Source organism: Trachymyrmex septentrionalis, unplaced genomic scaffold, assembly GCF_001594115.1.
Source record: "Trachymyrmex septentrionalis isolate Tsep2-gDNA-1 unplaced genomic scaffold, Tsep1.0 scaffold37, whole genome shotgun sequence".
NCBI classification, from domain to species: domain Eukaryota; kingdom Metazoa; phylum Arthropoda; class Insecta; order Hymenoptera; family Formicidae; genus Trachymyrmex; species Trachymyrmex septentrionalis.
This window is the reverse complement of record NW_017305536.1, coordinates 5621805-5635730: the sequence shown is the minus strand read 5'-3', so window position 1 is coordinate 5635730 and position 13926 is coordinate 5621805. Positions and strand designations below refer to the sequence as shown.

The 13926-nt window shown below is 34.2% G+C and overlaps 1 long non-coding RNA gene across 2 annotated transcripts in view; it reads right to left on the bottom strand.

The window, feature by feature from the left end:
- Positions 1 to 13926, bottom strand: part of LOC108750787 — a 17471-nt gene that overhangs the window by 609 nt on the left and 2936 nt on the right. The window contains exons 1-2 of one of the 2 annotated variants that reach the window (XR_001939452.1): positions 8061 to 8071; positions 4594 to 4609 (exon numbers count right to left, since the gene is read on the bottom strand). This is a non-coding gene — a long non-coding RNA (uncharacterized LOC108750787). Of the gene's footprint in view, positions 1 to 4593; positions 4610 to 5625; positions 5642 to 8060; positions 8072 to 13926 lie in introns of those variants that run through there. The other variant, XR_001939453.1, reaches the window with a different exon arrangement.

The window sequence follows — 13926 nt, the reverse complement described above, 5'->3', positions numbered from 1 at the left end:
CATTGCCAGAGGAGCTCTTCACCCACCGTACTCGGAGGAAATTACTAGCTAAAACTCCGAAATCGCAATTCACTGGCTTACGGTTTTTTGGCTACCGATATTCTTCTCTGATGGCTTCCCCCTTGCTGAGGAGCGGCGGAGCGGCGTTGAAACATCAGGTATAGAGGAAGGGTGCCCCCCCCTCTCTTCTTCCTCTGGAACTGGAGACGGAAAAACTGAGAGAAGTCTGCCCGGGATTCGAACTGGTGATCCCTCGTTCGCAAGCCGAGCTGTTTAGCACGCTTGCCCACGAAGAGACCCCTGCTTGTGTTACTATTTTTGTGCCTTATTAATCTTATCTCGGCCCTTAAGGCCCTATATTTTTATTATAATTGATTTTATTAGTAATTGTAATTTATTTATTACATTGAATAAGAAACTGAATCTCGTTGTCTCTTGTTAAGAAAAAATTAAAACTGTTCGTTTATTTAATAGTAATTCATAATATTATTATTCATAACATTATTATGCGTAAACTTGTAAAATTCGAAAGCGGTAAGCAAGAGATTTTTAGATAATATTTGCATAATTTTATTGAAATATTCCTTGTGTGCTTACAGTTGCTTTTGCATTTAACATTGTTTACAAGTCACATATCTGATTGACGATAGTAATTTCATAATAACCTATTAATTGTCATCGATTAATTGCTTGTACTCATGTGCATCAGAGAAACCTTATTCATACCCCATGTCACACGTAAACACCGTTAAACGAGGTAATTAAATCAAGCTGACACGAAATGCATTCCTAATATTTACGATTGGACGTTACCCAACCTAACTTGCCGGTATCACGTATTTCGGTACCTGTGTATTCTAAGTAAGCATAAATCATGTGATTATGATACAGACAACTACATACGCTTCCGATGGCATGATAAAATTGAAATTTGATGTAAAATTTATACATTGATTAATCTTGGAAATCAAAATTTTTTTCAAGCTCTTTGTCTTTTTACTGAAATTAGTAATTATATTTCCTTCAATAACTATAATGATAAAAAAAAGTCGTTAAAATGATATTAAAATATTGTAAATTATGGAAATCGTATGATTTCGATGGAGGATCTGTTTTTGAAGCCAGCCTGTATTCGCGCACGATTCGTGGATTCGTCACGCGGTCTTCAATAATTTCATCACGGCCAGCGATCGATATGGTTGCTACGCGAGATTGCGTTCGGACGATGACAGAGTTAATTACGTTCTTTCGACGCGGTAGCTGCTATACGTTGCACGTGTTTCGAGCAATCTGGAATACCGAAACATGGGACATTTGTTATTCTTGTTTTGCGCGATCGCGTTTAGACACATGGTCTGCGTTGTTTGATTTAACTCGATTGGCAAATGTAATCATGGTAGCGTGTGGAAAAATTCGAATGCGAAATGTTTCATATCCAAACTGTTTAGATATGCTCAAACATTTTAAATAGACATTGAATGTTAAAATGTTATTAATATATGTGTATAAAATATCTCGTTCTCTATTCCATTGAATAATCTTTGCAAAATAATTTACTTGTATTTAATAATTTATTATATTTTTATATTTATAAATGCTGTACGTGAAATATAATGCTGATATAATTATTTAGGTATTTAAGAAGAATATTTTTACCATGTACAGCATAACATCGGGAGAATAATTAAATTTTAGTCTATATAATAAGAAAAAGATAATTATATCGGCGCTTTTGAATTCGCTTGTTTATTCAATCAAATCGATTTATGTTTTCAAAGTCCGACCATTTAAGATAGTTATCTTTAATGGACTCATCACTCGCTCATATTTTATATGTAATTTCTGTAAAATTCCTGCAACGCTCAAATTGGAGCAAATATGTGCATCATATTCCTGTGACAATTCCTGTGATAATTTGTAATTTTCCGCGTGTCACAAACAGTGCAGAAACCCCTCACTGCACCGAATTCACGCATCGGCCTCGAAATTGGTTAATCTCCAGCGGTCGTACCACGATTGGATTCGAATCGACGGTATGCCGGCGCCCTTCCTTTGTCTCGCTAGTTAAATAATCGAGCAATCTCGGAACGCGAGATTGCTCATCTCGCATGTGGTCGATCGTGGTACGCAAATTCCGTCGCGATGTGAGACAGACGCTTTGCAATAGGTTGCATTCAGATTCCTAAAATGCCAAATTCGAAGAAAATTTGAGACGAAGATTCGCAAAATAACAATTTGCAATCGATATTTTGAAAACCAGTAATCTAAAATTTTTATGTTATTATTAGAACGATAATGCATCAAATTTTAGATTAAATCAAATTTGATATAAAATGATTGGCGTTTAACCGAAAAAGCAGTTTTGTAAGTGTTACAAAATTTTTTAATATAATTGGTTCTACCCTTAGTTCCTTACTGGTTCTAACCATAAGGCTATGTTTAGATATCACTCCATCCTTGCTGTTTACCGAACGTTAAACAAGGATGACACCTGGGAACACCTGGGTGGGGATCTGAACACGCTCTAAGCTAAACGTCTCCAGACACGCACTTATATCTGAATATAATATTTATACAAAATTTACAAAATTATTTGAATAATAAAATTATTATTATTAATCTCAAACCCCTTTTTTATTACAATATTATGATTAATTCTATTTAAAGGCTACAATTGAAATCATAATATTACATTTTAAAAAGCATTTGAGATTAATAATAATATAAACGAATATATACAATAAAGTTTTGTGTGAATATCCGGACATGGGACGGTTAAACTAAATTATAAACCAATTATATTAAAAAAAAAATCTGCAACGATTACAAAGCTGCTTTTTCTGCTAAATGTAGCCAATGGCTCTCTCATTTGCTCTTTTTTTATCTCGTTATATTTTTATTATCTTTTTTTAAAAGTATAGCATATCATTTTTATCTCTCAATGCTTTTCGATGAACGTCACAAATTTGTCGTGCTAATTCGAATCCCGGGCACGAATCTCGGTTGTCGGGTTAATGATTTTTATCGCGACTCCATTTCCACTGCAGCGAGGTTTAGCGTATTTTTATTTTTTTCGTTTCCGCGCCGCGCATATGTGCAAATTCACACGCGATCGAACATTTCGGTCGGGCACAGATTGTAATTGTCGTTTGTCGGCCGTTAAACGCACTTGAATTTTTAGCGGAAATCATAAAGCCACGCGTATAGTGTGAAAACGAATAAAGGATTAGCTTCTAGAATATCAAGAATGGCTCGTAGTTGAGATAATAAATTATATTATTATAACGCTTTATTTTAACGCATACTATAATCCTTATACGTGTTTTCTACATAATTTAACTTAAAAATTTTACTAGTTTAAAAAATTTAGAAATAATTTCTCGTTATAATAATTGTATTTATAGAGAATTTTTAAAAATTATGTTTACTTTTTATTTACAAAAAATCTCTTAAACGCCTCCTTGTTAAATTAAAATTGAGATAATATCTTTCCGTGATTCTATTTTGATTTTTTAATAATTTCTCGGATTAAAATATTAAAAATTTCTCGTTAATAATTGTAATTTATAGAAAGTTTTTCGAAAATTGTGTTTATTCTTTAGCCGCGAAAAATCTCTTAATCCCTGTTAAATTAAAATTAAGATTATATCTTCCTATGATACTATTCTGATTTTTTAAATAATTTCACAACTCGTTACTGTAGAAATTACACGAAATTATACAATTTTAACTCAAGTTTTCTTTCGGAAAAAGGCCTATATAGTTCTCTCTGCTTTTGCGGATTTGGATTTTATGTGCTATAAACATGGGAAAATTACAGAAACGGACGAGCCTTCTCTCGCGCAATGCTGAAATCGAATAATCTCAAAACGCAGTGCAGGAATGAATATATCGCGCGTGACTGCTCGTGAAACGTGATTATCGTTTGCCAATAGCGAAACGCTTTGGTCGAACAGCTGCCAGAACATTTGACACGAGTGCTACCGAAATCGTTACCGTTAGAGCGTTCGGCGTTTCGACTTTTCGACATTTTGCGATCTACACTCTCGTCCGCGCGCAGATTGTAGATATATACGAGCGTTATACTTTTGAAATTGTGATAAACTTTTACGACTGACAGCTCATCTACATGGCAAACTTGAGAGCAATACCCGATGGTTTTTATACGTAGGGCGTATGTGTGTGTGTGTGTATATATATATATATATATGTAACAATTATACTATAAATGTGGATTCTCTTAATAGACTGCACAGGCGCAATTGAAGTAATGTTAATAGAATTATCTAAGACAATAACAAATAATTATGAAAAATAAAATTATTTATTTTATCAAGAAAAACGTTCTCTTATCTTTCTCGCATCTTTAAGAATTAGGCATTTCGACATGGAACATTTTCAATAAACATTTCTGTTTAGATCGTGAATAGATAGAAAATATTAAATTGCAAGTAACTTAAATTCAATAGTTTCTGAAGACGTTTTGTGAAATCACGGTTTAACTAGAAATAGATATCGAATATCGAGAGAATCTTAGATAAGAGACAATAATATCATTAGCTAAAATTATTGGTCTTATCAAGAAAGATAAACATTCTTTTTTATTTTTCTCGTATCTTTTAGAATTTGACATTTAGAATCGACATAGAATGTTTTCAATAAATATTCGTGAATTAGGTCGTGAATACATAAAAAATATTAAATTGTAAGTAACTTCAATTCAATCGTTTCTTAACACGTTTTGCGAAATCAGAGTTTAACTGAAAGTAGATATCGAATATCGAGAGGATTTAATACCGAAAGGAAGTTACTATCAGAGCAATCCAACCAGGTGGAATTTAAATCGCCAAAGTTCGCCTTGTAGACGGACGCGAATAGAATCTTCTCACGCCGGTTTTTTTTCTTCTCTCTGCAACTATCTCCCATTTCCTCCCTCCATTCGGATATCGATTTCTTTTCGCGGATGCTGCCCTTTCTTTCGCCGCGGAAATCTATAACTATCGAGACTTCTCTGCGCATCTCCCAGACAGGAGTCCAAAGAAATTCAATTAGGAGTAAGATTAGTCTACGTGGAAAAGTTTACCGTGGATTTTCCATTTTTCTGGAAGGCGATTTCTAGACGGCTAATCGCAGCGGCAAATTGTTCGATGCTTCCGACCGACAAAGGTCTGATCGCGACCGATTTTCCGGGTCGACGGTATTTTTGGTTTCAATATGATCCTGCGGAGGCGATTAACGAATGACAGAACTTCGAGTAAAAGGATAAACTTTCTCACCGTGAGTTTGCGCTCTTATTCATCCGACACACCGGTGCCGACAGTTTGCAGTTCGCGACGATGAAAAACTGGGTTCACGAGCCGCAATCGTAAATACCGACGAGCACGATCTCGTGAAATATTTGGAAAAATTAGAGAAAAGATTTTATTCGGAAAAAATTCTGAGTCGTGTAATATTTGTTAATATTTTTTTTCCGAATAAACAGCGAACAAATTTAATTTTAATTAAATATTGCAGCGGCATGTTGCAAATGTACAATGGCTGTTTTAATAAAAATTTTTGATATATTTTTGAATCTGACGTAAACGGTGCTATGTAAGTGCGTTGTTAACAGAAACATCGAGAGACTTTAATATTTTTTTCCCTATTTCTCTGTATATTTTTAAAATACAAGCGTAATATTGTAAAGTAAATTTGAGTTAGCTAAATTCTGACCCAAACATAAAAGAATATTTAATAAGGCTATAATTAAAATAGTTTGATGGAAATGTGTTAGTGTGGAATATCAAAACTTTCTTATCGTTGATAATTTGCACTGCATGGGTCGAGTGTACGATTTCTATGTGTGTGAGTTGAGTGTGTGTGTGTGTGTGTGTGTGTGTGTACATAATAAAAATATTTTATATTTGTGTTGGAAACAGTCCATTTACGTCCTTGTTAAAACTTTGCGTTGAATTTTTAACATATTTGAGTGTTAATTTAACATAATATTATATTGCTTAAAAATGTCATGTTAAATTGTGATATTCAACATTTCTTAGTGTCAAAATAACATAATTTATACTTAAATATAAAAATAATGTAACATAAAACTAATGTGTCTTAAAATGTAAATTCTAAGGTGAATGAAATATGTGTTAATTTAACATATTAGAAATGTTAATTATACTGAAAAACTATGTTTTTACATAGTTAAATTTTTACACATTTAATTTTTTTACATAATATCTTTTACTTTGTAACATTCATATTCATCTAGTGTTAAATTCAAATTTGGGACACGTGAAATGTGTTAAATTTAATACAAATTTTCCAACTGTGTAAATCTATGTACGTTGCTCTATTCATGACATCAAAAGAAAACATAAAAAGAGATTGAAGAAACACATTATACTCGCTCGCGCATGTGATAAGAGCCTGATGTTTCACGCTCTCGTCACGCTTCGTCGTTGGTATGTCTATCTCTTCTTTGATATATATCGAAGTCGTCGTGACGCATACAAAGTGCGCGAAGGGAAGTTAGTCGAAGAAGTGGAAGACGATGTCGAATGTTGCACATTATGCCTGTTTGCCACTCGAAGTTGAGTACCTTCGTAGACATCTCCTTTCCGAAAGCTAAACATCTCGTCAAGATGAGTTCGAATTCTTGATAAGATTTGAACTCCTCAAATCAATGAATTTTATTTACTTGTGTCAGCAAACAGGCTTTAAACTTGTCAGACTGAATACGTGTCAATTGACTGAGAAGGACATTTTATCCCGTTAGATAAAATTACTTATAGTTAGCTCTGTTAAAAATTTTTATCGTGTTATAACGTCACTACGTATATTAATTACTGTAGATTAATGAGCAAGTTAGGAAATCTAATTTATTTTGGCCAACGCTTTTCAAGGTTTTGGCAAGATTTCTCGAGATATGTGTGCGAAAATTTGCGGTTGCGGGAACGTTAACTTAATGGGAACGTTATTAATTAATTGTGTCTTAATTAGATCGCAGTTTACGTTAAACGTTTTATTTATTAATACGCTATTAAAAGACTAGACGATAATTATTTTTTCAGTAGATCACGGTTCATGTTAAACGCCTCGCCTGTTAATATATGATTAAATTCACGATAAATAACATCATAATGTATTCCGTTACGTTCACTTTTACGACGTGTTGTTAAGATGAAAAATATAGTCTCTCGTAGAAAGCTTATCATCGTATAGGTACGATGATACTATTCATACGACATTAATATCGCTCTTCCTCGTAGTTGCTTTAACAAATAATAGTACAGTAGCCAATGGGAATAAAAAGTTTTAGCTGACGGACAGCGCGTCATGTCGAAACTTTGCGATCCGAATTTAAAGAGCCACGGCTGGCAACGAGGAGATATGATTCCGTTGGCATAATCAGCTGGCACAAATCCCGCTCCAAGTTTTACAGATGCGCTCTTCGTGGTTCGGATATTTTCCCGCAAAGTTCTCGCATTGGAAAATATACGCCAACTTACACGAAGTAAATACATAATTGACCAATGTGGGATTGATTTCTATTTACTATCGAGGAAATAGATACTTTTGTATGATACATTACATGTGCGTGCTAACAAAGAGAATAATTAGGTTGTATTATGTAACGAAATATCAAGTTATGGAAATATCAAGTTGTAATTATATACTAATATTACGTATGAATACATTTTCAAGTAGAGTTGGATGAAATTAATGAGAATTAGGATAAAAATTTGTTTAACCTCATTAATTATGTTACATTAAAAATGAATATTAATTTTTATTACATTTTTATCTATTTATCTTCATTAAAATTTTCTATCGAATAGTGTAGTTATTTATAATTATGTTCTTTATCATCTATTAAAATACATTTTTTATACATTTTTTTACACAAGTTACTATTAAGATGCATATTATATATGCACGGCACGTATGTATATAAAGATTCCAGAAATGAAAGTTTTAATATTTGACGACTTTTCGATTATATCAGTCGCACTTCATTCTTCTACATGATAGACATCAGAGACAAACGAAATATATATTTGCAGCAGCATCACTTTTCCATCTCTTGACGGTATATTGCTTGGGATTCCTCGGCGATTTACTCCGAAATTCACGAGATCGGATACGCCAGGAGACGGATCCACCATCGTCCTTTCTTCTTTACCCTCAACCCTTCGCTTCTTTCGCCTCCGGTCCATTTTATATTTTTCTCTACGGACTCGCGAGTAGAACTTTTACTCCCTTGAAGGCAATGAAGGCAACGAAGTTCAGCGCGCTTTTTAGATCTGCGTTAGTGTCGGTTCGTTAGTCCGTCGAGTTATTATGGCGGTGCACAGGTAGGTTGATACAATAGTAGCTTCTCGCTCAGTTAATGACATGATATTAAATAGTCGTCGCAATTAAACATTCTTCGATCATACATCGTACCGATATCTGCGTGATATTTTATTGTGTGTGGAAATAGCCATTTTAGATTATGTCTTTTTTATGCACCAGTAAATATGTATTATTGAAAACAGATGCAAGTTAATTCACTGAATTATAACACAACTAATAAATTTTACAAATCAATAATAAATATGAAACTTGATGCTTTTATGTAATTTTGATTTAAAAATGAAAACTCTAAATTTCAGTATATTGTTGAGAATCGTCCGTTGTCAACGTTTATAGTAGTAATTAAAATTAAAGAGTATTGCGGATTTCCTCGGCACAACTTCTGCTTCTGGAAACATCGCGACGAATGCTAAATTAATTTTCGCGACGAAATTGCCTTTGCTTTTATTGCTACGTGGTTGACTAGCCGGAGGTTTAAAAAAAAAAGGAATAAAATTTATGGTTGCCAAGCAAATGCATTGTGGTTTTATCGTTGAGTTAATTCGAAATAAACGTTTATTTTTTTATCTTTACGTGCGCAGCTGGTTTAAATATTTGTTAGCCTTAAAAAAAACTCTTTAAATTTAGATGTGTTTATTTCTTATTTTGCTACTATTTAAAAAAATGTTAGCCAAAGTATACATATCTATAAAAAATGCATTTGATGATCAATGTGCATACATTTGCCTGTAGAGTACATCGCTTTAATATCATACTAAAACATACCGTTGTTAAAAAAGAAAATTTTTCGTTGCTTGTATGACGATCGTAAAGAATGCAAATCACGTCAGGTTATTCTAAAGCTCGCTCGTAATTCCCTATGATCTTACTTTGCAAATATAAAAGTTCTCCTGTCTTGCAAATATAAAAATTACATACGCCCATCCCGACATAAATTTACAATTTTTATAACGTTGTGATATATTGCTATAATTTAAAAATTTCGCTTTAAATTATTCAGCGTAATTTTAACAATGCATGCCGTGAACAATTATTTAGCCAATAATACGAATGAATTGTATATAATGAACAGCGTGCTGCTCATATTTTTTGAAATTAAAAACCTGAGAGGAAAAATTATTTATGAAATTTTTATTGTTAGGAAAAAAATGAAGAAATTGATTTAGCGTGTAAGTATTGTAGTTAACATGCATCATTGATATCGTATACTTTTTATAATTTTCACATACATGACAACTACTTTATAACGCAAGAAAGATTTAAAAAAAATTGATAAATATGCACAGCAATTTTCTTTTAATTTAAATCGTTCAAATTACATGATTTCCTTCCTCAAGTTGCACTGTATAATTATCCTTTCTCACGATATCGTGCATCGGAGCGAACGAATGTCAGATTAATAGAGCGGAAAAATTTTGCGGTCTATAGTCTCGTATTGCTGCTTGAAGGAAGTCATGAGTACGATTGTATAATTGAAATTACCAGGAATATTCATGGGGAACAGGGACGGGAACAGGGAGGGACTCCGTAGCGCATCATTTCACTAACCAGAACGTCGCGCGGAAATCTCGACGTTAACGCATTTGCATTGCAAAAATTCGCGGTGGGCAGTTCGTTACATAAAACGCATTTGCAAATGGTTCGCGTGGATAATCCGAGACGATTTCTCCGGTTTCTCCAGTCGTGTACCGACTGGATTAACGTATCATTGTCCCGCCGCGCGGAAACGCGCGACAGTTTGGAACTACGTGAGGGGATGGTGTTACGTATGGTTATACCGGCTCCTGCGGGCAAGCGGGAAATTCATCGCTTCTTGTCCAGCGGGAGACGAAACGAGGAACTCATTCATAATCGAGCGAGTTAGTGGCGCCGAAGTTTTCGATGGAATTTCGGTATTCCGTTAATGGCTCTAGCTCTCCAAGGAACCCTCCGGCCATCCCTTGTTGACACGACAACGGCGGAGTGATTTCGTAGATCCGTTATTGTGGCGAATTTATGGTTGCTACTACATTGCGCATTAAGGCGTAAAAGAAATATCATTCAGATATTACAAGGAAATTAACGGTTATCTTGATTATAATGCACGTCTTATACTAAGCCTGAGGCTGTCCCTATTATGTGTGCTTTCAACTTATTGATGAATTAAGCTTATTAATGAATGAATTATTAAATATTATAGTTTTAATTTTGTGCGCTTACAATATCGGGCTTACTCAATATCGGTTTTTCAACTATTTTTTTTCTTATAAATTTTAATAAAAAAAAAAATATTTTTATCGCTTTATCTATTGCTTCTCCAAGGAGCGATGATCGTATTAATGTGCCCTCAATTTGTGTGCTTTTCGTTTTAATATATATTAAACTTAAAAAAGTATCTTTTCTTATTTATTTGTACTAGTTTTTCTTATGGCTTATTTAAATATAAGAGCACACTAATAGAGACAATTACCTTAATACATATGATAATCCTTTTCTAATCCTTTATTATGTGCAATCATTCGTGTCCTGGGTTAATTTTCACCATTTTAATAAATATACAAAAAATAATTAAGTGATTCTTATACATCTATTGCTTCAACATTTTTAGAAAATATTTGTAAGTTTGTATATTTAAAAAAATTATATATAAATGTTATAATTAATTGTTTGATACTCTTAGTTTTTCGAAGAAAAGAAATGTGCAAGATACGAATTCTATCGTGTGCACTAAGGCTTAATCCAATACTTAATTGTATAATTAATTCCATCAGAAATTTATGTTTGCTTTCATGCTTCTCCTTCAACATTTTCATCGTAAAAAAATATGATCACACGAAGCCAATATTTTCGAAATATGTTATCACGTTTTAATCGAATTAGGTACCCTTTTACAGTACACAGTTTTATGTAATCTTGCTGTAACGCAATATTGATAACGAGATATATTTTTAACGTTTTTTTTTACATCTCTATGTATCTTATTTTTCACTGAAAATTCAATGTTTGTACCGAATGCAAATTGAACTCCCGAAAAGTATTGGTTAGAAGGCTTCGAAAGAAAAATTCTCGTAATTTTGCACGCACCGCTTCCTTCTTCTTTCTTGTGCACTCTTCTTCCATCGACTGACTATTAATCCTAATCGACCAATCGCCTCGCGTGAATACTAATTATTTGTTACCACGCTCTTCGATAAAGACGAGGAAAATTACTTACGAGCAGGGAAAGCTCTTGGAAAAGTCTGGCGTGGATCGATAGGCATTTAATTTGCTTTTGGTGTCGTCATTGGACGTAGGCTCGCAATAAAGCGTTTATTTATGGTAAAGAGGATCGCATGTATTGAATAAAGAGGAGAGGCTGAGAGGAGGAGTAACAAATTCTGTATTAAGTCACCGTTTAATTTGTAGGCCGTAATGTACAACGATTGAGATCAAAAGGAATCGGATTATAATGAGATCAGCAACGAGAGAACAATCGAGACTGTAAATATACGAATGCACCTCTCGAAGAATCAATCGTCGCGTCGAGAATATCGACTTTAGAACGTCGGGGATTTATATAAGATATTTTTAAATTACTCCTAAGTGCATTAGAGCAGTGGAAACCAACTATCGGCGGCGCATCGTGATAGCTTAGGATCAGTATAAAAATTAGAAATCTAAAGATTCTGAAATCCGCTCAGTTATATATAGATATCTAAGATGAAAAGTTAATATTGCGAAAAGTCTCGTATATTTCAAATTCTTAGAGGAAATGGTGATTCATAAAATTTTCTAGCTCTTGTAAAGCTCTTATTTAGCTGCTATAAATTCATTCTAATACTGTCTGTATTTATTTAAATATTATCATCTGCTCATATCAGCGTAAAATAGAGAAGATCGACGAAACATTAACAGAAACATTTAGATCTTGTAGTAGGTACAATTTCATGAGTGTACACATTTGTGCACACACACATACATATGACGCATATCAAGCACACATACGTCGTCGTGTCGGATAATAGAATGGTTTCCCGATGTTATCGTGGCAAGACGCGTTGCACCGAATTTACGAGATATCGTACGGTGGTGAAAATGCTAAAGCAACAGTTATCCGCCCCCAGGAGTTTCCTCTCGAGCAACGTCGGTATGTATGTACGTACCGAGCGATGTGTATGTATAACAGAGCGTGGGAGATCTGGATTATACTAAGCTGCGATTGCCTTGCGGCGGCCTCATAAAAATATGAGTAGAACTTTTCAAACGATCACACGGGACGGCGAAAAATGGCGAGCTTCTGGATACCGTTCAATTACCCTTTTTTTTCGCAGAATCGAGAACCGTTCGCGATTTGATGCATCGGGCAGGAGGATATTTACAGTTTCATCGGGGATGATCCGGTAGAGATTTCCAGGAACGTTGAAAGCAAAATAAAATATAGGTATATATATATCGGTGGGCAGCGTTTTCCGCTGTGTATATAATAAATACGATACGATAAAAGATAGACTTTTTGAAAGCTTCGCGGTAAACTGGGACTAAAAGTAAAGTAAAATTTAAGAGATTCACGCGATGCATTTTGCAGATATAAATGACGGACTAGTAGCATTTTTATTCAAAATGTTTCAATGCATATATTCTTCTACTTTCTATTTATGTGTTTATTATATACTTATATCTTGCGACAAATATACGAATGAAGGAAAGAAGGTTTTGTTGAATTATCTCAATTTTAGTTAGATACAGATCAAAATTAATTTTGCTTAATCATCAAAATAATTATGTAAGACGAGTACGATATTGCTACAAAAAGTTTTAATTTCCTAGTAACTTTGTATATATCATACATAATTATTTTGATTAAAGAATTTTTTATAAGATTTTAGTAAGCAAGCTGTTGATGTTCAACAAAATTCCTTTCAGATCTATTTAGCCAAATTCTTATAGATATTTCAGCAAAATTATTCTTCCCGTGTAGACTTAACCCAGTTTTACTTAAAATTCGTTGACTTGTTTAATTGTAACTCGATTTGATCGTTTTACTTATCACATATTGCAAAATCTTTTTCGAAATTCACGTAAATATTAGAATGGCTGAATCAAGAAAATTCCATCAACCACGCGGTAGTGTGAAAAAGCTAAAGTTTGTCGCATGGCAACCCGTATCTGACACTGTACGACACGAACGACAAGCAATCTCTCTGGGAGCCGCCAGTCATGTATCACGTTGTAACGCCAGCGTTTCATCGCCCGTAGTTTCGCGCCGCGATCTAATTCTCTCTGTATGCTATTTCGGAGGACGCGAGCGCGAATGTATTGGATATGTTCCACGGGGACCGAATGATTAAAATTAGCGTGGAAACACTGGCACGGCGTACGTTCGATAGAGTTTCCTCCACTCGCGACAAATGATTCACTAAGGAGATGGAACTCTCTCTCTCTCTCTCTCTCTCTCTCTCTCTCTCTCTCTCTCTCTTCTCTTGTTCCTCCCGCTTCGGGGTGCCATACTCCATCTAATCTAACTTGAGTACGTTCTCGTCATTACTCAGCGAGTTCACTTATACGTAAACGCTCGCTTCTCTGGAGATTGGACGGCGAACGGAGCATCTATCGGATGTATCCGCG